Raw genomic sequence first — 26,444 nt, forward strand, 5'->3', positions numbered from 1 at the left:
TTTGTTGAGCAGCATGGAGGCAGTCTAAATGAATTTACATTTTTTGGATTGGATAATGGTGCCAAACCTGTGTGAGGAGGAGATTGAACAAAAAAAGTACATTTGAGAGAAGCCTTTTAGATTATAAAAGATCATAGTGTAGCACCCACGGGGCAGGGGTTAAATTACTCGTCACCGGGCCGGTGAGGGTCAGGGGATGTCAGGGGTGGCCCTGCCGGCTTCGTGGTCCCAAGGTGTACAATAAAAGGGAGGAGGATGGTGGGAGTAGTAGTTTGTGATTTTGTCTCGTGACGCCACCTGTGGTATGCGGCCAGGAATTAGCCGCCGCTGCGGGTGCTGTCCTCTGGGGCGGATGGTGTCGCAGCCTGGATGGTTTGGTTCCCCACAGGTAGGCCCCAGGGAAGATGATGGTGGGGGTAGTGGCCGGTGGCACCGGAGTGTGAGGTGATGACGCCGGCAATAAAGGGATGACACAGGGGGCTGTGGTCAAAGTTCTTTTTACTCACAGTACTGTCGTTACCCTCTGAGTGCTAGTTTCCGCCGTGATGGGCTCCAGTCAATCCCAAATGTTTCAGTGGCCACCACCGGTGTTGTGGAGTGTGAGACCTTCCTTCCTTGCACTTGTAGTGTGGATCCCCGTGGCGTGAAGCTACTTGGGAACCCCTGCATTTGGTAATTAAGTTTCTCTCCCGTCCTCAGGCAACGGGAATGAAATGTGGGCCCGACCGTGGTCCTGACTCCTGACTCTGTATGCTGCTGTGCCCCAGGATCTTTAGTGGCCAGAGAGACATGAAATCCCCCTGTCCTGCAGATTCTGGTGATGCAACTTGAAGTGTACTCCACCCTAGGGCTCTGCACCCTGAACTGCGCTGGTACTGAGGGAACTATTGAGCTGAACCTCCAGCTACCATGTTGCTCCTTTGTCTCACCAAATCCACTGGTCATCTCCTGTTTCTTCCAGTCGGACCGGTTCTAACTGGAGAAACTCTGAAGCATGTGACCCAGCCACTCTGTTCTTCTGTGTCCCAGATTATTCTGAAGTAAAAGTCTCTGTGTTCTCTCACTCCCCTCATGCTGCCCCCACCTTCCTGATTACTCACTAGTGGCTGGGGAAAACCCGTTGCTATGGTGACCACCTCTAGCCCAGTTTCAGTGTTGTATAACTGCTGACTCACTTCCTGGCTGTATTGTGTAAGGGTACCGTTTCACTAAACGATGTACCAGCGATTCCGACCACGATATGACCTGGTCAGGATCGCTGGTGCATCGCTACATGGTCGCTGGTGAGCTGTCAATCAGGCAGATCTCACCAGCAACCAGTGACCAGCCACCAGCCAGCAGCGACTCGTGGAAAGGATGCTGCGCTTGGTAACCAAGGTAAATATTGGGTAACTAAGCAAAATGCTTTGCTTGGTTACCCGATATTTACACTGGTTACGCACACCGCTTAGCGCTGGCACTCATAGCCAGGGTACACATCGGGTTACTAAACAAAGCGCTTTGCTTATAGTTACTCGATGTGTACCTTGGCTACATGTGCAGGGAGCAGGCAGCTGGCTTCTAGCAGCTGCAGACGCTGGTAACCAAGGTAAATATCGAGTAACCAAGTAAGGCCTTTGCTTGGTTACCCGATGTGTACCTTGGTTACTAGCGTCCGCAGAAGCCGGCTCCCTGCACATTCAGACCGTTGCTCTCTCGCTGTCAAACACAGCGATGTGTGCTTCAAGGCGGGAGAGCAACAACTACAAAATGAACCAAAGCAGTGTGTAACGAGCAGCGATTTCACAGCAGGGGCCAAGTCGCTGCTTAGTGTCACATACAGCGAGATCGCTGATGAGGTCACTGGTGCGTCACAAAACCTGTGACTCAGCAGCGATCTCGCTCGCAATCTCGCTATGTGAGAAGTACCCCTAAGTGATAAACTCCAGTGGTTAACCTCTTCCTTACCCAGGATGAGTAAAACACCTTAAAGGGGTGGTTCACCCATTTTTTTTATTTTCTCTGAGTTCTACTTACCATTATAGGAGTTTTCTCCATTGGCATGTATTTCCAGTTCTGGCACTGAGCGGCGCTATCCTGCACGCTCAGTGCCTGTCACATGACCCCCTGGAGCTGTGGCCGCTAGTATCCTCTTACGTCCCGTCAATTCCGGGCTCTCAAACTTGACGGGTACGTCAGAGGATGCTGGCGCCACTCACACTGATTGACTGGGCTGTGGGCGGTGACTACCGCACGTCACAGCCCAGCCTCGAGGGGAGGATCCGGAGAGCTTTAGTGTGGAGCGGTGAAGGCAGAGCGCGCCGCTTACCATCGCTTAGCTGTGGGAGGTATGGGCTCCAGTGTGGAGTACAGGGGGGTTTCTTCAGCTGAAATCCCCCCGTCACTAAAGTATGTGATCACACTATCCGCCCGCTGTGCTCAGCTGCCAGGAGAGCGGGCGGTGTCGGCAGTGTGATCATGTGCTCCTCCCAGCAGCACAAGTGACCGGATGCTGCATGGGACCAATCTGCTCCACTCTGTCACGTACACAACAAGTCCCAGAGTGGAGACAGTTGGTGACATGTAGCATCCGGTCACCTGCACAACAAGTCCCAGAGTACCATGATTAGGCAGTGCACACAGGAAGGAGGGGAGGGAACAGTTTTGGTGGAGATCTGAGGGGAGGGAACAGTTTGGGTGGAGCTCAGAGTGGGTGTGAGATAGATTGCTAGTTACTGCAAAGGATTATGGAAGTTGTAGTAACTGAACCCAGGAAGTCAAGAGAGCTATTAACTCCATCAGAGCTGGAGCCAGAAATGAGGATGTGCAGCTAGAGCACAATAAAAGGAAATATTGCTAAAATAACATGATAGATGTGTGGAGAGGCACATATTGGCAAGATTTATGACAAAAAAAAAAAAACAGTTTTGGCAACTGGACAACTTCTTTAAGAAAGATGCAATACCCTGTGGCAACTGAGCCACAGGGGTGCCACAATAGCAAATATCCAAAGAAATGAACTATCGCAATGATACTTAATATATTTATTGATTTATAAGGTGGAAATGTGTGCTAAAAATCAATGTAAAAATTGGTATAGAATTTGTTTAAAAAGAAAAAAAAATTGTATATACAGTATATATATATATATTTTTTTTTTGGATATCTATTATGTGATTTGTTGCACCATATGTTTTAAGGAAGGTCACATAATGCATAATGATTCATTTACTAAGGGCGCATAGCACCAAAAACACGTAGAAGCTTGTATTCCCATTATTATGGGGTTTTAATTTTATTGCAACAATAAAAACATTTTTATGAGATTCGCCATCTTTGGAATTGACTTTATTTAGCCCATGATCAGGGCATTTTCTTGGCTCGAGTCTCACAAAGATATGAACCCGACCAACGCTTCCTATAGTTACATGGTGAGGCTTTAATTCTTTTTTCTACATTCATTATATCAACATCAGCACATCTCCAAGTACAATTCAAAGCAAATACTATTTTCTTTTCACATATGTGTGCCATAAATCTCATTAGCAGATTTGCATCTGAAAAATGTCTTGACCTAAAGACCCCACTATGTCGACAAATACAGCAAGAAGTTAAACAACTTTCATATGAGACATAAGACATTTCTGGTAACACTGTATATGACGTGGGAAGCTTACAGGGTTGATGTGTTTCAAAGAGTCATGAAAAAAATGTCTTAACCTAGAACAATGTTTTCTCTCATGTTAGCAAGTCCGCAAACGACACATTTGTATTAGCATGCTGGTGTAAAAACATGGAAGGTGAAGGGTGAGCGCAGAGTAAAGACTTGATGGAGCCAGACAGACAGCTATACAAGATTACTCATTCGTATTCTGCTTTTTCTTTTTCTCTACGAGATCTAGCCTCATTGGTGACCCAGTCATATACATGTGGTTATTTTATTCTTAAAATAACATTTTTTTCTTCTTTTGAGAAAATTAAGAGAGAAAAACAATATCACATCAAATTATATATAAAACTGTAGTGGGATAAGAAAAATAGGGGTCATTAATGACAATTAAAAGGCAAGTGAAATCTAATTCCTCTAATTCAGAACTTAACATCATAGTCGCTCTTTATTAATATACCTTTAAAAACCTTTGGCAAAACCAGGTAGTCACAGTTAGGCCCCTGCATAACACCGTTCCCTCATTTGGAAACACACAGCCAACCAGAAAACCCTAGTCACCCCCCCTTAGGGAAAGATAGACACACCAGTGGGCATGACCAGGTGGTTGGGACACGCCCCCAGGTGCCCTGTAAGAGCAGCGGTGGTGTCCTACCTCACCACATACCTTGGGTGGCGTCACGAACTTAATACGGCCCAGCCCGTACATATACGTCCCCCATTTATTTGGCGTGTCTGCAAGACCCCCGGGTCCGGAGACCCTCGAGCCACCACCCCTGAAGGCCCGGATCCGAGCCGCGGCGGCTGCTGGCACGGGGGCGGCACACCCCGAAACTTGGTGTCACGAACAGGATACTTACCCATCCACTTACCTTGTGGGAGTGCACCTTGTATTGGACAGTCAGCGGTGATACGTTGCAAAATTTTCAGAAGTCGCCATCTTGCTGCTATTTGGGCGCGAAAACTACAGCCCAGCGTCTTCTTCCCTGAGAAAAGGGCACGAAAGCGGAAGCCCCACCCCCTGGGAACGCGGCCAGAAAGCGAGCCCGGAAGTCGCAAAATGAAACTAACAGGCTTGAGAAAGAAGTGCAAAAGACCAAAGGGAGGCGGGTGAAGATTTTGCGACATGTGACCGAGCAGATAAAGGGCAGGGACTCCAGGACCCTGCCACCCTTCTTGTTACTGGATACCACCGACTGTGCACCATGGCCGATCCGTTTGGCAAGCCCGCAGTGCAGGAGCCCATGCCCGGAACAGCAGACTGGGTAGAAGCCCAGATGGAGCGCATTTGCTGCCGGATCCAGGCACAGGCGCGCTTTATCCTTGAGCGATGGACGGCCGAGATGGCGGAGTTGGCTGCAGCCGTTCGGGCTCGTGAAGTGGAGGCAACCTTGGAGGAGGGGGTAAGCGACCCACGCCCCTATGTCCCTCAGGGACCGGCCGACCAGGCTGAGGGGCCCGGCCTACCCCTGCCCGCCACGTTGCCTCCCTCACCGCACGCACCTGCCGCTGACACCCCGCTCGGCCCGCTGCCACCAGCAACGGCAGCGATGTTCGTTCCACCGGCCCGTGAGGACCAGCCTGAGGAAGCCGCCAAGCAGCCAGCCAGTCACCACCCCAGCACCCGTACTGGCTCCACGCCAGACCAGCACCAGGAAGGTGCCATTTCCAGCCTTGGACCCGACACCGATCCCGGAAGAGGCCGCGCCTAAGATGACAACGGCCTCGGCAGTACGCCCGGCCAAGGCGGAGGCAGTTCCTGACCGGAAGCCGGCACAGCGAGCAACACTGGCCACTCCCAGATTCCTGGCCTCGGCTCAGGCGCCACGGGGCTGCAGCTGCAAGGCAGCAGAGTAGGCCACGTCACAGCAGGGTCCCCCGTTGCCAAAGGTGCCGGTCGTAGCCGGCACAGAGGGACTCCGGCTGGACCCAGACCCTGCACAGGATGAACCGGAGCAGGCAGCCGATGCTCCATACTGGGAGCGGCAGCGGTGCCAGCTGGGAAAGGAGATCGCCGCCCGGGAGAAGAGGAAGGCAGAGGTCCTCTCCCGGACCTACACTGAAAAAGACAATCTGCGGAATGCCACGTTCCGGGTGAGGGGCCCGACATATTGAGGCCAGGTCCGGCATTTTAACCCCCAAAGGGGATTGGGGTTCATATACGAGCCGTGCATGGAGGCCGAAATATTTGTGTCCCGGAGGGACGTGGCCCCTCATCTGCCTGTTGGCCACCCAGCCCGGGACCTGGAGCCCGGGGAGCTAGTGACCTACACCTGGCACTGCGGCGAGAGGGGGTGGTTTTCCCTGGATGTTAGAAGAAGGGTGACCATGGGAGCCCAGCTGCACGTCCACCCCTCTCCACCACTCTACGGTCCCGAGTTTGATGAAGATTAAGAAAGTCAGGTAGTGGTTCCCGGCTACCAACAAGTTAAAGTTCCCCGTTGGGACTGTCTGTGATTCCCGTTTTAAAGTTCAAAAGACAATGGCTTAGAACTTGCGAGCCAGCCCATAAACTTTTGGGTTTTGTAAATACTCCCTGACCAACCTTTTCACCAAGCCGCAGTCTCTGGAGAGGCTGGTTGGAGGATGGGCCTGCGGTAGAGTCGGCCGAGGCTCTGTCACCAGCAAAAACGGTGACTACCCTCTGGGTCAGGGGTTCCCTGGACGTGACGTCAGGGGTTCCCTGGACGTGGGGCCCTTGAAAAGACTGCTGGGTAAGGAACTTTTTACCCGGCCCGTTTGGGCAACACCCAGACCTACCCTGGACTTGGGCAAGGGATGCCAACCTGTGTTTTAGTGGTGGCATCAGGGATAGGTTGTTTTGGGTGGGTGAAGTGAGAAGGACCTGGTCCGTCCCGTCCCGGTTGTTATATATGTGCAACGTTTAAGTAACCCGTAAGGGAAGAAAACACAATCTGCCTAAATGTAAATATGTTATTATAATTGTAAAATGTTTTACCCGTTTTATCTCCTTTTTTCTAGTTCAATAAACGGTGGTGGTCGGACAGCCCACTGACTGTCTGTGTTTAACCAAGGGGGAGTGTGACGCCCTGGCAAAACCAGGTAGTCACAGTTAGGCCCCTGCATAACACCGTTCCCTCATTACAAAACACACAGACAACCAGAAAACCCTAGTCACCCCCCCTTAGGGAAAGATAGACACACCAGTGGGCATGACCAGGCGGTTGGGACACGCCCAGACAGCCCGGGGCGGGAAAACAAGGAGAAGGTGTTTGGAGTTTGGAGAGGAGGGTGGGCTGGAGCTAAGTGTAGCTCCAGCAGTGAAGTTCAAGTTGAACGGTACCAGGGTAGGAGCCCAGGTGCCACTAGCTAGGGGGAAGACGGTGGTCTCCATCAGTAGGAGACGGGAAGACGGCTTGGTGGAACCGAGGTGGACTGAGACAGGGTTGCAGCCCGCCGATACCGACACGGGGAACCGACCTGGAAACCGGAGCACAAAGGGGGGTACTCGGACCCTGAAGCCAGAACCAGAACCCACTGGAGCTGGTTAATTAACCGATTGAGGCCAGGACTAGAGGTCCTGTCCCACCCAAAGTCCCTCATAGAAGACAACAGCCCACCGATTAGGGATAAGAGGTCACCGCCAGGGCCCATAGATCCCACGGGCCAGCGTCTGCGGGCACGGCTCCTTAGGCCACATCCAGCCGGGAGCGGACTCCTGAGTTTCACACTAGGAAAGTCCATCTTAGGCCCGTTTCACACGTCAGTGAAAAACACTGATGTTCTTCACTGACGTGTAAAACACGCACATGTCCCTCCGTGTTCCGTGATTCATGGCGCACGTGGGTTGTCCATGTGCAATCCGTGATCCGTGATTGCATATGGACATTACTCACCTGCCTTCACTGCTGCTGTCCATGGTGCTGAAGTCTCCAGCTCTGCAGCGTCCGCCCACCGCTCTCAGCACCTACTTCCTGGTCGGCTGTTCCTGCTCTCATGAATATTCATGAGAGCCAGGCAGGAGCTGACAAGAACAGAGGCTCCAGAGCGAATCGCAGACAAGGTAAGTTGAAAATATTTAATATGTCCGTTATTTTCTGGTACATGTTTCACTGATCACACATGGATCACACCATAGTGTGGTCCGTGGGTCATCAGTGATGCCACAAAAAAAACTGACTTGTCTCCGTGCAGGATCACGGCCACGGGTGTACGCATCACGGAGACAAGTTCAGTGAAAAAAAACTGATGTGTGAGCAGACCCATTGATTATAATGGGTCTGCGTATGTCAGTGATTCTGGTATGTATATAAAAAAAAACACAAACGTACCAGCATCACTGACGTGTGAAAGGGGTCCTACACACAGCAGTGCAGGAAAAGGATAGAGACCACCAGCCGGGTGGGGGACCAGAACGACACCGGCCGCGGCACCGGCCACCATCACCTTGGTTTACCAGAGACTTATGTGTTTTACTAACAGTGAGTACACCAGCACCCTCTGTGGTCGCCATCCCCTGCACACGCCAACCGGGTCCCGGGGCCACCATCCCTGCCCACGGAGGGGTTAACAAATTGCTGCATAACATCTCCCCCGGGTGCCCCGTAACAGCAGCGGTGGTGTCCTACCTCACCACATACCGTGGGTGGCGTCACAAACTTAATACAGCCCAGCCCGTACATATACGTCCCCCCATTTATTCGGCATGTCCGCGAGACCCCCCGGTCTGGAGACCCTCGAGCCACCACCCCTGAAGCCTGGATCCGAGCAGCAGCGGCTGCTGGCACGGGGGCAGCACACTTTAATGTCTTTATTTCCCCTGAGTGCCTTAGGTAAGTGCTCCATGACCACCAAATATAAAAGAGGGGATAAAGAGCAACCCTTCGTACATCAGAACAGTAGTGATGAGCAAGCATGCTTGGCACTGCTCGACACTCGATCGAGTATTACTGTGCTTGAGACATTCGATACTCAATAAGCATTCTGCTCGAATGCCATGCTCGAGTCCCCGCTCCACATGGTTCCTGGCTTTTTATCAGCCAGTAAACATGCAGGCATTGCCTGCCAATCATGGTTATGCTGTAGCCATCTTAACTACTGGCATTACTGTGATTGGTGTTTTACTATATTTTTAGCACTAAGGTTCAGATACGGCTTTAAAGAAGGCAATTAAGTAATTTTATTATAAAGGTTAATATAAAATACAAACTTAAAGGAAAAGTATGATACAGTGATATGAAAAAGTTTGGGCACCCCTATTAATGTTAACCTTTTTTCTTTATAACAATTTGGGTTTTTGCAACAGCTATTTCAGTTTCATATATCTAATAACTGATGGACTGAGTAATATTTCTGGATTGAAATGAGATTTATTGTACTAACAGAAAATGTGCAATCCGCATTTAATCAAAATTTGACCGGTGCAAAAGTATGGGCATCTCAACATAAAAGTGACATTAATATTTTGTAGATCCTCCTTTTGCAAAAATCACAGCCTCTAGTCGCTTCCTGTAGCTTTTAATGAGTTCCTGGATCCTGGATGAAGGTATATTTGACCATTCCTGTTTACAAAACAATTCCAGTTCAGTTAAGTTTGATGGTCACCGAGCATGGACAGCACGCTTCAAATCATCCCACAGATGTTCAATGATATTCAGGTCTGGGGACTGGGATGGCCATTCCAGAACATTGTAATTGTTCCTCTGCATGAATGCCTGAGTAGATTTGGAGCGGTGTTTTGGATCATTGTCTTGCTGAAATATCCATCCCCTGCGTAACTTCAACTTCGTCACTGATTCTTGCACATTATTGTCAAGAATCTGCTGATACCGAGTTGAATCCATGCGACCCTCAACTTTAACAAGATTCCCGGTGCCGGCATTGGCCACACAGCCCCAAAGCATGATGGAACCTCCACCAAATTTTACTGTGGGTAGCAAGTGCTTTTCTTGGAATGCCATGTTTTTTTGCCTCCATGCAACAACTCAATATTTTGTTTCATCAGTCCACAAGACCTTCTTCCAGAATGTAACTGGCTTGTCCAAATGTGCTTTTGCATACCTCAGGCCACTCTGTTTGTGGTGTGCTTGCAGAAACGGCTTCTTTCACATCACTCTCCCATACAGCTTCTCCTTGTGCAACGTGCACTGTATTGTTGACCGATGCACATTGACACCATCTGCAGCAAGATGAAGCTGCAGGTCTTTGGAGGTGGTCTGTGGATTGTCCTTGACTGTTCTCACCATTCTTCTTCTCTGCCTTTCTGATATTTTTCTTGGCTTGCCACTTCTGGGCTTAACAAGAACTGTACCTGTGTTCTTCCATTTCCTTACTATGTTCCTCACAGTGGAAACTGACAGTTTAAATCTCTGAGACAACTTTTTGTATCCTTCCCCTGCACAACTATGTTGAATAATCTTTGTTTTCATTATCATTTGAGAGTTGTTTTGAGGAGCCCATGATGCCACTCTTCATAGGAGATTCAAATAGGAGAACAACTTGCAAGTGGCCACCTTAAATACCTTTTCTCATGATTGGATACACCTGCCTATGAAGTTCAAAGCTCAATGAGGTTACAAAACCAATTTAGTGCTTTAGTAAGTCAGTAAAAAGTAGATAGGAGTGTTCAAATCAAGAAATTGATAAGGGTGCCCATACTTTTGCACCGGTCAAATTTTGTTTAAATGCGGATTGCACATTTTCTGTTAGTACAATAAAACCTCATTTCAATCCAGAAATATTACTCAGTCCATCAGTTATTAGATATATGAAACAGAAATAGCTGTTGCAAAACCCCAAATTGTTATAAAGAAAAAAAGGTTAACATTAATAGGGGTGCCCAAACTTTTTCATATGACTGTATTGCGTTCACTTTTGTATAGTGAACATACAAAGTTTAAGTACAGTTAAATACTTACATCACCAAGGAGTTTTATAACATCATCTGTCTGGAGGTCAGAGAAGCATGACATAGACAGAGAACTCCTGGACATCACTGCCCGTACATCTCACGGAGCAGGAAACACGAGCTTCTATCTGTGCTATACTTCAGCTGATCTTTAATAGAAGTTTGCCCAAAAATGACAAACCTTAGAGTTAATGTGTTGTAGTCTTATTGATCCATGCCCTTTGATGGCCAATCTTTGGGCATAGATTAATCAGAGATACACCACACATCAGACAATGGGGTAATAAACCCACAGCATTCAAATCTCCCAAGAATACACATCAGGTATTTGAGTTAGGTAAATGGATATATTGTCTGTCTGTGTATATAGCAAACACATAAAACATCAGATATTTGAGGAAAGTAAATCAGAAGGATTCTGCTACAATGGTATATTGTCTGCCTGTATATTCAAGACAAACACACAGAAACCCTTAAGGATACACAAGATTTTGTAACCATGTACACTTTGTCTGTCTGATTAAACAATATGTTATAGCATAACATAATGTATGTGCTCAAAAAAGCCATTTTTATATTTGCAATACATTCTACCCTTGGCTATTTTGAGCCAAACATTATTTATACCAGGCACCATACCCTAACGGCATAGTTTTAACGGATGATACAACAACAAAAAGCAATGCATGCACAATAGCAAAAAAAATACTCCTAATATATAATGCATATATCCAAAAATCAAGTAACCAAGAAAGGACCGGGGTCGGGCATCGGCCCGCCGGTACCGGACCGGGGAACGGAGTGAAGCTAAGCACACAGGCAGGGCCATCGGACCCCGACTATGCTTGGAGCCGCCGTCAATAGTCAAATCCGAATGTGACAGGAACCCCAGGGGTTTCCCAACTACCAAGTCCCGATTGAAGGCAACGGTCCACCCAGACAGGATATACAGCCACCGCCACAGGCTAAAGATCCAAGGGCCAGCGCAAAACGGGCTCCTACGGCACCTATACGCCGGGAAGCGGACTACCGGTGGGCAACCACAGGAGTCAAAACATTCTCAAAGGTGCAGGGAAAGACAGCCACCATCAGCCGTCCGGGGAGAGCACAACAACAGCACTGCAGCCGGCTGCGGGACCCGTCCATCCGGCCGTTTTGGTTTACCAGAGACTTTGTCAGTGATTGTCTGAGTGAGTACACCAGTGCCGTCAGGCACCGTGCCGCACTGTCCCTGCAACCCTACACCCCAGCCATCCAGCCTCCCCGTTACACCATCGGGCCCCGGGATCACCAACCCCTGCCCACAGAGGGGACAACATCTCAGCCGCACCCCACCATCTCTCCCGGGATCTCCGTTACCAGCAGCGGTGGTGCCATTATCACCACGACCCGTGGGTGGCGTCACGAACAATCTCCCTAAACAAACCACCCCCTTTTCACTCACGGGTGAGGAGCGCTGCTCGAGTCCTCGGGTACGGTCCACCGCTCGAGCCACTGAGCAGCAGCAGCAGAAGCACCGGACCCGAGCGTGGCGAGCGCGTCCCCTCCGCCCGCGACACTTGGCAATTGACAACTGGGAGATTCACTCCGTGCACCACTGGCGTTTGGTGGAAAAGCCAAGCTAAGATTGAGTAACAGCTTCTGCTGATACTCCTGCATACGTGCGTCCCTTTTAGTGGCTAGAATTATTTCACCAAATTTGGAATTGTACCGGGGATCTAATAGTGTGGCAACCCAGTAGTCATCATCACTTCTAATTTTGACAATCTGAGGGTCATGTTGTAGGTAGTGCAGCAAGAAGGCGCTCATGTGGCTTGCGCATCCATGTGGGCCAAGTCATTGCTGTGTTTGTGGCGTAGAGGTGTTAACCGTGCTTTCTTCCTCTGACATCTCCCCCCAACCTCGTTCAACCGAAATTTGACCAAAGTCTCTCTCATCTGCTGAGTCTTCCATGTCCATCGAGAGTTCGTCCTCCATTTCTTCATGGTCTCCTCCACCTTCCTCAACATTTTGGCTGCTACCATGCGCCCTTGTTAATCCCTCTCCCCCACCGTCCCATGCCTGCCGCCGTGGTGATGATGAACGTCTGGACCTTGTAGATGTTGGTATCCCTTGCGCATATGAATCCTCCTGTACTTCCTCCTCTTCCTCTTGTCCCACCCCCTGACTCCGAATAGTGTTTAGCGTGTGCTCCAGCATGTAAATGACTGGAATTGTCATGCTGATAATGGCATTGTCAGCGCTAAACATATTCGTCGCCATGTCGAAACTGTGCAAAAGGGTACATAGGTCCTTGATCTGAGACCACTCCAGCAGCATGATCTGCCCCACCTCTGCATCTCGTTGGCCCAGGCTATACGTCATAACGTATTGCACCAGGGCTCGGCGGTTCTGCCACAGTCGCTGTAACATGTGGAGAGTCGAATTTCAGCATGTCAATACATCGCATTTCAGGTGATGAACCGGCAGGCCGAAAGAGTTCTGGAGCGATGCAAGTCAGTCAGCTGCGGCGGTTGAAGGGCGGAAGTGAGTAGAGAGTGACCGTGCCCTGTGCAGAAGCCCATCTAGGCCAGGATAGTGGGTTAAAAATTGCTGGACAACAAGGTTCAACACGTGAGCTATACAAGGCACGTGTGTCACCTTGCCCCGGCGAAGGGCCGCACCCAGGTTTACAGCATTGTCGCACACGGCCTTCCCTGGCTGCAGGTTCCAGTGGAGACAACCATTTACGAAACTCGGACCGCAGAGCTGACCACAACTCATCCACTGTGTGACTCTTTTTTCCAAGACATTTCAAGGTAAAGACCGCCTGATGCCGTTGAGCTCTGCTGCCAGCATAGTAAGAAGGTGTGTGGGATTCCTTGTACGCAGTTACAACGCGGGTGGCCTGACCAGGCAGGCTTGGGACGAAGGTGCAGGACCCAGACGAGGTTGAGGAGGCAATAGCAGTGGAGGAACTTCGACATACAGAGGATTGACGCACAAGTCTTGGCGATGGCAAGACTTGTTCAGCAGACCTTTCTCCATCTATCACCATAGTTACCCAGTGCCCAGTCAGCGACATGTAACGCCCCTGTCCATGCTTACTGGTCCAAGTATCGGTGGTGAAATGCACCTGGTCACACACAGAGTTTCTCAAGGAAGCTGTGATGTTGTGTGTGACATGCTGGTGTAGCACAGGCACACCTTTCTTGCAGAAGTAGTGGCGAGTGGGCATCTGGTACTGGGGCACTGCGACGGACATAAGGTCTCAAAAATCCTCTGTGTTCACCAGGCGGAAAGGCAGCATTTCAGTAGCCAAGAGCTTACAGAGGGATAAAGTCAACCTCTTAGCTTTGTCATGGCTCAGAGGAAATAGCCTTTTATTTGTCCATATCTGAGGGACAGAGATCTGGCTGCTGTGTGGAGACGGTGGTGAGTAGGGTGTCCCTGGAAAAATGCAGGTCTGTGAGGAAAGTGCAGACGGAGACATGATGTTGCCTTCATCCAAAGTTGGTGCTCTCAATGTCTGAGAGAGCTGTACACCAGCACTTGTTTCCCCTTCCAAACCAACTGACGACCTACCAAGCAAACTGCCTGTTGCGGTTACAGTGGTGGAAGGTCTGCTTGGAAAACCAGTTGTGACAGCTGTCCCCACAGTCATAGAAGATGAATAGCGCGCGGAGGAACTTGAAGGGGCAGGCAGTGTTTGGCCCGCTGTGCTAGGCTGAATTGCAGCACGATGAGCTTCCCACTGGGACTTATGCTTGTTATTCATGTGACGATTCATGGAAGAAGTTGTCAAACTGGTGAGCTTTTGGCCTCTCCTTATAGATTGCCGACAAATTTTACAGATGACATGATTTGGGAGATCCTTTGCAAGGTCAAAAAAGGACCAGGCTAGGCAAGGCAAGGCTTAGAGGCCATGTGACCTGCAGAGCCACCCTGACTTGTGCTCAGAGGCAGAGTTGTGGCTGAGGATGCAGTTGTAGACGTGCTTCCAGTACTCCGACTCTGTCCAGGAAGGCGCAAGGTAACTTCGTCGTAGTTGCATCCTCCTCAACCGCCTCTGGTGACCTCCTTGAGTGCCTGACTGTGGGTTGACCATAAGTGGGATCTAGAACTTCATCATCAAGCGTTGTGTTTGCACTTCCCTTGCCCTCAGACCTAACCTCGTCCTGCCCTGACTGAATAGTTTAGTTGTCATCCCAATCTGGTATCTGTGTCTCATCGTCATCAGTATGTTCCTCATTGTCTCCACCAACAGGTGTTACAGTTTGGGAATGAGGGTGCACATTATGCTAAGAAACTTGGTCATTAGGGCCAGAATCTGAGTCACAAAGCTTCTGGGCATCACTGCAGACCATTTCCTGGTCTGTACTCACTGTAGCTTGGGAGCAGACCTCAGATTCACAGGCAATAGTGTGACTGGACAGCTCTGCAGACTCAGCCATCTCTGTTACACCATACTGTGCAGGGCGGGTGGAGACTTGAGAGCTGGGAGAAAGCAAGTGTGATTGGGATGACAACTCAGAAAACTTGTTTTATGGATGTTGAAGTTGAGGTGGAGGAAAGGGCACTTGTTAAAGCACTTGAGATCCATTCAAGCATGTTCTTTTTTTGTGCATCATCTACCTTTGTTACAGTTGTTCGAGTCCGTAAAAAAGGGAGCACAACGGATTGTCCACGGAAAGTAGTAGACATCTTACTTTTGCTGGAAGATGGCCTATTTTCAGTAGATATTAATGTAGCTTTCCCACCTTCCCCACGGACACAAAGTTTTTTTCCTTTTCCAACACGCCTGTTCCCCTTTCCACCAGCATCTGTCCATTTGCCACTCATTTTGTTAGTGACAAGATTGGCCACTTAAAATGTGGATGCAAAAATTGAGAGGTGGTGTAGATTGCAGAGGTGGTCTAGCTTTGACAGCTGAAGAACCAACATTGACTATCCCAGACAATTTTAGTATGCCCCTAACAGTGGCAGCACAGATTGCAATTAGAATTGCGTATCAAAAATGGACAGGTGTGTACAATGCATAGGTGGTCTAGCTTTATAGACAGCTGAAGAACCAACACTGACTATCCCAGACAATTTTAGTATCCCCTAACAGTGGATAGTACAGTTTGCAAATAAAATAGCATGGCAAAACTGGGCAGGTGGGTACAGTGCCCAGGTTCTGTGGGTCAATGGACAGGAAAGGAACACTAACTTAGTATTCCAGACACTTTTAGGATGGCAGAAAAAGTGTCAGCTCTTTGGGCAAATAAAATAGCCTGGCAAAACTGGGCAGGTGGGTACAGTGCCCGGGTTCTGTGGGTACCAGGACAGGAAAGGAAAACTAAGTTAGTATTCCGGACACTTTTAGGATGGCAGAAAAAGTGTCAGATCTTTGGGCAAATAAAATAGCGTGGCAAAACTGGGCAGGTGGGTACTGTGCCCGGGTTCTGTGGGTCAGTGGACAGGAAAGGAACACTAACTTAGTACTTAAGACACTTTTAGGATGGCAGAAAAATTTTCAGCTCTTTGGGCAAATAAAATAGCGTGGCATAACTGGGCAGGTGGGTACAGTGCCCGGGTTCTGTGGGTCAGTGGACAGGAAAGGAACACTATCGTAGTATTCAAGACACATTTAGGATGGCAGAAAAAGTGTCAGCTCTTTGGGCAAATAAAATAGCGTGGCAAAAGTGTGCAGGTGGGTACAGTGCCCGGGTTCTGTGGGTCAGTGGACAGGAAAGCAACACTATCTTAGTATTCCAGACACTTTTAGGATGGCAGAAAAAGTGTCAGCTCTATGGGCAAATAAAATAGCGTGGCAAAACTGGGCAGGTGGGTACAGTGCCCGGGTTCTGTGGGTACCAGGACAGGAAAGGAAGCCTCACTTTCTATCCCTCCTAATGATGAAATGCAGCAAGGAATTCCCTGAGCTGAGGTACACAGACGCTGTGATCTTAAGCTGTACACAGCGTTTGCATGGACCTGCCTAGCAGCTATGGCTATGAACGCCTGGAAATCAGCCCTGAAAAGGGCTGAAATAACAAGCAGTCCCTAATCAAAACAGTGCTGTGTAGCTTGCACTATGTCTATAGCGCACACTGCAGGATCGGCGGCAGCAACGTGAGCGGTGACTGTCACCCACACGCAGAAGGCAGATAATGGCAGCGACAGGGAAAATGGCTGTATTTTATAAGGCAAGGACATGTGACATTCACAGCCTAAGACACATGCCCTTGCTTGTCTGGCAAAAATCCACTTAGCTGTGTGTGTGTCTTTGATTGGCTGACATCCTGGCCCGCCCCACTGCACGAGCACTTAGGAAAAAAAAAATAAATGGCGATCGGCATTCTCTCAGCACCACAGATCTAAACCGCATCCCCCCTGCACACTATACGCTGAAATTTGATAATAGCGTGAATCACAGTGACTCACACTATTACAGTGAAAAGCCAGCTAGTAACTAGCTAGGCTTTTTGCTGATTGAACCGTTATCGAACGTAACTCGAGGTATCGAGCTTTTAGCAAAAAGCTCGCGTTTGAGTTCGATCTCGAGCACCCCCAAAAATCACTCGAACATGAAATTGGCGAACCTCGAACCTCGCTCAACTCTACTAGTGAGCTACAGCAGACACTGTGGGGAGTGAGGGTGGTTTGCCCTTGATGTGAAGAAATGGGTGGTGGTGAATGAGACCCCCTGCCTAGCCTCCCACAGCTTCCTGTATGAAGACAAGGAGTAAAATGGTAGCGGTACCTGGCTACCCATTAAATTGTTTAAGTTAACCCCGTTAATCATGGACCAAGACCTCAGGACTGGTGAGGTCACCCCAAAAACTTTCTTGGGTCCTGTACATATCCCCACCTACCTTCTTGTTATTCTTCACCACCTACACTGCCTCTGGAGAGGTAGATTGGAGGAAGGGCCTGCGGTAGAGTAGTAACCACTACTGCAACCGGTGGCTAACCTTTAGCCAGGGGTCCCCCGGACATGGGGCCCCTCAGATGGACTGTCGGGTAAGGAACTTTTTACGCGGCCCGTGTAGGTGCTACCTAAAACTCCTGTGGACTGGGAAAAGGGGTGCCCACCATTCTTAGCGGTGGCACCATGGGACAGGTTCTTTGGGTGGTGGGTGAAGAAGAAGGGAATGTAATGGTTTATGTTTTACTGCAAGAAAAAGTGCCTCCCATAAAGGGAAGAAATGTTTTTAACCTGTTTTACCCTTTTTTCATTTTTTTTTAGAAAAATAAACGTCAGTGGTCGACCTGGCCGCTGACGGGCTATATTCAACCAAGGGGGAATGTGATGCCCTGGCGCCGCCAGGTGGTCACAGAAGAATACTACACCCCACATAACACCATCCCACACTGGGTTCCATCAGCCACCAAATCCTAGCCACCTCCCCCAGGGTAAGAAGGACACACCAGTGGGCAGGACCAGGCTGATTGGGAAAGCCCACCTAGGGGTCTTGAGGATCCTGGGGCGGGAACACAGTAGATTAACTTTGGAGTTTCTAAGTGACAGTGCAAGGTCAAGGCTGTGCCTTGTGGAGGGTAGCCAGGGTAGTGGCCCTGGTCTACTGGCTAGGTGGCAAGCAGTGGACCGTGTAAAAAGGCGACGGTAGTACGGTTGCAGAATATCCAGAGTGGAGCGGGACAGGGTTGGAGCCCGCCAGTACCAACCGCGGAGATCTGGTCCCAAAATCGTGCACAGGCAGGGTACCTGGACCCTAGTTAGAAGATGCTTGCAATCCCCTTCTTTAATTTACCACGCCAGGAGCAGGTTTCAAGCCTAGCTCCAGAAGTGTTATCCCAGATAGAGCGAAACGGCAGCCCACCGCGGGGGATAGGGTATCCGCAAACACCCACTGAAATCCCAATGGTCAGTTTTCGCGGGCACATCTCCCAACCAGAATATACCGGGAGTGGACTTCCCCCATTCCAGACGGAGTCGCCCAAGAGTGAGGAAAAATTACAGAGTGCCGGAGGAAGGGACATTGGTACACCAGCCGGGTGTTGGACCCGAGTACACCCGGACGCGGCAGCCAGCCACTGACACCTTGGTTTACCAACAGACTCGTGTGCAATTTTTCAGCAGTGAGTTCACCAACATTCCCCGGTCTGGGCCAGCACGCCACCTCCGGCCTACATCACTCCCCGTATCCTGGACACTGAGCCCCAGGGCATCCACCCCTACCCACGAAGGGGTTAACAACCAGCTGCCATTCCATCACCCCCGGGTGCCTCCCAACAGCAGCGGTGGTACTCCATATTACCACACACCGTGGGTGGCCTCACTAAGTATCTACAACAATCCCCATACATATACGTCCCCTTTTTATTTGAGTGTCTGCGCGACCAGAAACCCCTCGAGCCACTGTGGATCCGGACCCGAGCAGCCCGACTGCTGACGTGGGGGCGGCACATATACATGGAACTAATGTTTGATTATGTACAACTATTGCTTACCTGTATTTTGCTATACTATATTGCCTATTGTCTTACTAGCTATTTGACTTGGGGTAGCAACTCTATCCCCTGTGTATTTTGGAGCTCTGTCCCTTTGGATAATGTTTATATGTTTTAAGTGTTTTTACTGTGTATTAGTAAAACAATAAAATGATACATTTTTTTTATTCTGGTGTGCTCCCCCTCCATGTGCAGTATATTTTGTTGCTCTGTATTCTTCTTGCTGAAGCTGATACTAATGCACAAAGCTGAAAGCTGCAAACCAAAAATTATGGGCCTACAAGCCAGATGTGGGGGGCCCCTGCACTTATGCATTGTCTTTATTTGATATAAGACAAAAAATTAATGCAAGCGACAAAATGAGAGAGAAATGACATGGATTTTTTAATACATTTTATCCAGCCGACGGGCATAACCGGGCATAACTACAGTACGTGCAGAGATTACTGTTGCTTTTGAGCCCTCAAGCTTAGGGGATTCCAAAAGGTCCCTTTGGCCCATATTAAAAATCAATCACTTTTAAAGACGGATGATAGTTGGGGGCCCAGTTGAAGAATTTGTGTTGGGGCACACAAGCTTCAAGTTACGCCATAGGCGCTGCACAGTATTTAAAAGGAACTTGTCACCAGATTTGGGGCCTATAAGCTGCGGCAACCACCAGTGGGCTCTTATATTCAGCATTCTAACATGCTGTATATAAGAGCCCAGGCTGCTGTGTAGAACGTAAAAATCACTTTACAATACTCCCCTAATGGGTGGTGCAGTGCAGACCAGTCGGTTGGGCTTCTCTGTTCTCCGGTACCGGTGCCTCCTCTTTCGGCCATCTTTGTCCTCCTTCCTCTGAAGCCTGGGTGCATGACGCGTTTTACGTCATGCACACTATCCAGCATTGAGGTCCCGCGTAGGCGCACTACAATACTTTGATCTGCCCTGCTCAAAACCATCAGAAAGCTCCGTTTATTTGTAAAATAAGTCTATATCACACCCCTTGGTCTTTTCTCTATGTCTTTGTTCACAGTGAGTTCAAACTTCTAATACCATGCATCATGCCTTCTGTATTTGCTCCTTCTAGCACAGCACATACTGTTACTGTTAGGCTCCCTGTCGTGAGGTCAAGGAAAGATGAGAATTAAGTCTGTGTCCTGGACAGTGATGTCATCAAATGAGATTTACAGATACAATCCATCAGCTGACAATCTTTCTCTCTACTGTCAACCAAATGTATTTTGAGAAAGAAAACAGCTGTTCACCATCAGTTTTTTTGCTGACAATCATTACTTGGACACTTTAGCTTTAGAAAGAAAACTTTTATGGGACATTTTACAGAGTACAACATTTAAAAAATGTAGAAATTTATGAGACAGATATTCTATCTATCTATTGCAGTTGTCCAGTCTGTTTTAGCCATTTAGAAAAAAAAACATTGCCTAAAGTCCTCCTACCTTTATGCTAAAAAGTGAATGAGCATTTCAGTAAAGATGATGTATTGACAGCAGGTGATATAGAAAGAAAAGTAGCAACAAGCCATCGATACATCTTCTTTACTGAAATGCTCATTCATTTTTTAGCATAAAGGTAGAGGACTTAAGGCAATGTTTTTTTTCTAAATGGCTAAAACAGACTGCACAACTACAATAGTTAGATAGAATATCTGTCTCATGAATTTCTACAGTTCACAAAACTGATTCACTATAGGATGTGTGCCGCCCCTCTGCAGTGGCCAAACCGCTCAGGTCCGGGATGTCGCTGTGGCTCGAGGGTCTCGGGGCCACTCTCAAATGAAAAAGGGGGGAATTATTTACGAGGAGAGAGAGAGATAGTGATGCCACCCGTGGTGTGTGGTAACTGGGAGTACCACCGCTCCCGATGGGAGTACCCGGGGGTGATGGAGTGGGGCAGCCAGATGACGTTTCCCTCCATTGGTAGGGAAGGCCCCGGGACTCTAGATGATGTTTATCTGGCGCAGGGGGAGTGCAGGGCTGGTTGGGAGCAGGGGAGGATCATGTACTCACTCAGGCAGCATCGGTGATGAAAAGCAGACTCTGACAACAAGGTAAACCAAGTCTCTGGGTGCCGCTGCCCTACTGGGGGAGCCCGTCCGGGTATCCGTCCCCTATAGTACTGCCGGGTGGTCCGGAGCCTGCCTCCGTGCACAAATTAGAAGTGTTTGGGTGGCCCGTAGGCATAAAGCTGTCTGGACCCCACTCCCTACTGTTGGTAGTGGAGCTGTGCTCTCAAGGGCTCACACTTGGGATTTCTGTGGGCTACGTGGGTTGGAAAGCCCTATTCCCCTCGTTGCACTAGTGCTCCTGATCTCTGAGCTTCTTTTGGACAGTCCATAAAGTCACTATCATCCGCAGGTTAATTGCTGGGTTGCTTGAAGCTACTTCCTGACCTAGGGTCCAGTACCCCGTCGTGCTTTCGGTCCCGGACAGGTTATTAGACTTGAGCTCCTGACCGTCCTCCAAGACCAGGTCTAGGCACCCAGCCTCAATCCCCTGCAACCGGGTCTCCGACTCCTCCGGGCCCAGACCACCGTCTGCGACCCAACCTCTGACACCCAGGGAGCCACACTCCCCAGCTCATCTATCCTCGAGGGCTACCACTCAACTCATCTACTTCCCTCCCACAAGTCTGCCTGACCCCTATTTGGGCGGCCCTATTCCAGCTCAGCAGCCCACTGGTGTGTCCGACAGGGTGGGGTGTGAGGTGTGGTTGGGATTTTGGATGCTGATAAAGGCAGTACTATAGGTTGGGAACCCAGAACCATGGGGGGTTGAGTCCTGCACTAAGAAGTAAAGAGCATGCAGTACCCTGTGACGCCCTGACTAGTCCAGGGGCGTCACAGATGCAGCAGCCCCATGATGAAGAGCAGTTCTGTACTGATAAGAACCAAGATTTCTTATGTATTGGTATTTATGGCTAGCCAACAAAGATAAGTGAAATGTTAACGTTTCATTCAAGTACATCATTAGAACATTTTTTTTAAAAAAATCCTAATACAATACTTATAATATCCTTTTTTGGTGTTGGTCCTTCTCGCACTTCAGTCTCCTTGAGTGACAAGTCTTTCCCTATGTACACATGTAAGGAAAGACCAGTCACTCAAAGGGAGCAGGGCGAAGAGAAGACAACAGGGAACATAATTTTTTTACTTTTTCTTAACTTTTTTTGTGTAAATTCTTTATTTTACAATGTTCAACAAATAACATAAAATAAACATCACTTATAGCAACATTCATTTTATATAAATAACAGAGAAATAGGGGAAAAGACAAAGGTATAAAAAGGAGGATTAACAGGGTAGGAACAGCATGTTTTTTAAATGCATGTGTTTTCTAGAACATTTGTATTTTTATAGTGATCCGTTTTTGTGGGACATTCTTTTCACTCTAAAACACAGCACTGTTTCAGAGTGAAATATGCCTGGCTGAAATGATAGTCAACTCTGATAAATGTTGTCTGTGGTTCTGGCAGCATGAATCAGCCGTGAGGTTTTATTCCCCACTGAAAAACCTGCAGCATTCATTGGACCAGATTTCCTAAATCTGTCTAATATCACTGGTCAACAAAAAAAATATTTTTTTCTGTATCTGGTTTGAAAATGGATGATTTTAACTAATTTTAGGGTGCTGATTTCAGTGGAAAAGTCTAATTCTTTCTATCACGTCACAGTTCATAGATACACAGCATTTTAAGAAAGACGATAAGAAAGTATTAGGCCTATTTAAAAGCTACACTATTAATGTCATAAGTCATAATGATGACTCAATGTCATAATAATAGCACTTAAATTATACACTTTTAGCTTAATTGCTATCAAAATCCAAATTCTAATGTCAAGTTGTTTGGGAAAAATGGGCTGATGAGGCTTTCCTTTTGTACGTAGTCTCATCTGTCTCCCTACACAACATCAAGCAGTAGTCACCCATCAATGCAGGATTCCAGCGTCCTTGGTAGCGTTTCTCCATGGTAGGAATGTCCTGGTGAAAACGCTCACTTTGTTCGTCACTAACAGAACCCAAGTTTTCTGGAAAAAGTCAAGGTGCGAATATAAAAAATGAAGTTTCAATGACATTCTACAGCCCATTTATTTGTAGTTTTGCAATAACGCATTGACTATGGAAACATAGTCATCATCTTTATTGTTACACAAAAAGCCATCAACAATTGCTTTGAAGGAGGACCAAACAGATGACTCATGCTTCTTGAGTTTTGACTCAAACAATTCATCTTTTAGCAATTTCTTGACTTGAGGTCCAATTAATATACCTTCCTTTAACTTAGCTGTACCCAATTTTGGAAAAATTGCAACCAAATGATTGAAAGCCTGATCCTCTTTATCAAAAGCTTTTACAAAGTTCTTGATCAACCCCAGCTTTATATGTAGAGGCGGCAGAATTATTTTGCTTGGATCAACCAGTTGGTTATATTTGACATTTTCTTTTCCAAGATGTACAATTTCCTCACAGGCCATTCCTGACTGTGTAGTGGTTTTTGGTGTCTCGGCTGTCCCAGAGACACAAAAAGCAGCAGAATTTAGTAAAACCACCCTGTAAACCTAAAAGCAAAGCAACAACTTTAAATCACAGCAAATCTGCCATTCATTATCTTAATATTTCACAATTTTGTTTTTGTTTGCTTTTGTTGTAAACTTTCCACACGCAAAGCAGAAGTTATCAGGATAGTTTACGCAACAACGACGATGTTGAGCACTTGCCATTTTGCTATTTCGCTGTAATTAAATAAGACAAGAATTCTGATTGCACATTTATATACTGTTCAGACATTTCACTCATTCCCAAGCTTTAAATATCATTGCGCAATACCACACAAGCCCGCTAAATCACATTGCGCAATATCAATCATATAGGACTGGTGACTCTTTGTAGCTTTTTACACTGGATATTACACCAAAATGAATACTATCACATGCTTAGTCGGTGATTCAATCATTTCAAACAAAAAAAAACTAATAAGGGATTGCGGTGACGAGGGATTGCGGTGACAAAGCAAGTACACAAAATACATTTTAAAAATCTGCAATTTCCGCAATATCTAAAAAATCTTACTTGATACACCATTTCTGACGGTATATTTGGAATCCGGAGGCAAAAATACATATGATTTTGTATATTGCAAACCTATTTTGTTCAAAATAGTTGAGAAAAAAATATCAGGCACTCACCAGAATTTGCTTGTGCAGGTTTCTGATTTATTCGTGCAGGTTACATGTGCATGGGGTGGAGGGGAGGGAGCGGACGTTATACACGTCCAACGACGACGGCCGTTTCGCACCTGTCTGGTGCTTCAGAGACCAGCTGAAGCACCAGACAGGTGCGAAACGGCCGTCGTCGTTGGACGTGTATAGCGTCCGCTCCCTCCCCTCCACCCCATGCACATGTAACCTGCACGAATAAATCAGAAACCTGCACAAGCAAACTCTGGTGAGTGCCTGATGTTTTTTTCTCAACTATTTTGATGTTTATAAACTCTGTTACATCAATGGCACCGCAGAGCATGAGGTTTTTCAGCCTGGAATAGGACGATTTTTGCAGTATATGGTGTGGAACAGTGCCCTGACTGCTCTCTTTTGTACATAAAACCTATTTTGTTGTTGACCAATTTTCAGACTAAAGGCCGCCTTATACGCGGCAATTTATGGTGCGATCGCACCCGCCCCCATCGTTTGTGCAACACGGGAAATTTGTTGCCCGTGTCACACAAAGTCGGTAACCCCCGTCACACGTACTTACCTTCCTAACGACGTCGCTGCGGGCGGCGAACACCCTCTTCCTGAAGGGGGAGGGACGTTCGGCGTCACAGCGACGTCACTCAGCGGCCGCCCAATAGAAGCGGAGGGGCGGAGATGAGCTGGACGTAACATCCCGCCCACCTCCTTCCTTCCGCATTGCCGGCGGGACGCAGGTAAGCTGCAGTTCATCGTTCCCGGGGTGTCACATGGAGCGATGTGTGCTGCCTCGGGAACAATGAACAACCGGCGCACAGAAGGACATTCGATTTTTTTGAAAATGAGCGACGTGTCAACGAGCAACGATAAGGTGAGTTTTTTTGCTTGATCACAGTCGCTCATAGCTGTCACATGCTACGATATGTCAAACAATGCCGGATGTGCGTCACTTACGATGTGACCCCAACGACATATCATTAAATATATTGTAGCGTGTAAAGGGCCCTTTATGCCACAGTTTATTTGTGTTTTGTATTTAAGGCTTAAAAGAACGAAAATACAGCTTCACGATTTGTGTGTAAAATAGAAATATATATATAAAATCCATCCAAAGGTAAAATACAGACATCAATGTCAATAGAAAAATTAAAAAAGAACTACACATTTCGAATGAAAACATTCTTAACCATGATTTACAATGTTTATCATTCGAAACACATAGTTCTTTATTAAAGTTTCTATTGACATTAAGGTCTATATTTTACCTTTGCATGGACTTTCAATAAATTTCTATTTTATCCATACACCGTGAAGATGGATTTTTGTCCTTATAAGACTTCTTTCACACCTACCACTGGTTCCTTTGCTCCGGAGTGCTGTTTTTGAGGGTAAGCTGTACTTTTTCTTTTTTTTTTTTTTTTTTATTTTAAAGGGATTTTTATTTTTTTGTCCTGTGCTATTTGCCTCAAATTCTTCAAACTGGCGCACATGAGTTAAACAATTTTCCTCAAAATTAGAGGTGCTCTTTTTTGTTTTTCCCCTTTTCTGCACCTTTTTAGAGCAAAACATCACACGATCCTTAAAAATGTCACATGAAAGTCTTCAACTGCGCAAAATTAAAATTAGATAGATCTTACACGCCAATACTTTATTGGAGTACAATTGCATAGAAATTTTGTGACGTTTTTAAAAAAGCCACAATGGATGAATTAGGTTACAACATTTGAATGAGGAAAACCTGACCCACATTGTCGAACAAATAAAAAAAAACAAGTAAAGTTGACTTTAAAAAAAGGCTCAGATTAAATAATGAATTAGGTACAAACATAAAAGTCACTATTAGAAATATTTTTACTCCATAAAAAAGGCAAAATGATAATGAATAATAGTGATGAGCGAGCGCGCTTGTCACTACTCGATTCTCTTATCGAGCATCGAGGTGATTGGGTATGTTCGTTACTCGATCGAGTATCACGGGTGCTCGAGCGCCAAGCTCAAGTCACTGCCCCGCACGTTTCACAGCAGTTAGCCAATCACCAGGCGAGGATTGCCTGCCATACATGGTAATGCCGTAGATATGTTAGCTACTGGTATTACTGTGATTGGCTGGCCGCATCGCGTCATCGGGTTTTATATGAGATGAGACCCGGTAAGGCGATGTTCTGCACACTCTCCTCTGAAAGCAGTTCAGGGAGAATTGATCTAGGAGAAAGCTTAGATTAGAACATATAGGCAAGGTTTAATTGCTATTGCACTAATTCATACTTCTGCTGCACCATTAAAACAATGTTACCTGCATT

This window comes from Anomaloglossus baeobatrachus, chromosome 11 (assembly GCF_048569485.1).
Source record: "Anomaloglossus baeobatrachus isolate aAnoBae1 chromosome 11, aAnoBae1.hap1, whole genome shotgun sequence".
Lineage (NCBI taxonomy): Eukaryota > Metazoa > Chordata > Amphibia > Anura > Aromobatidae > Anomaloglossus > Anomaloglossus baeobatrachus.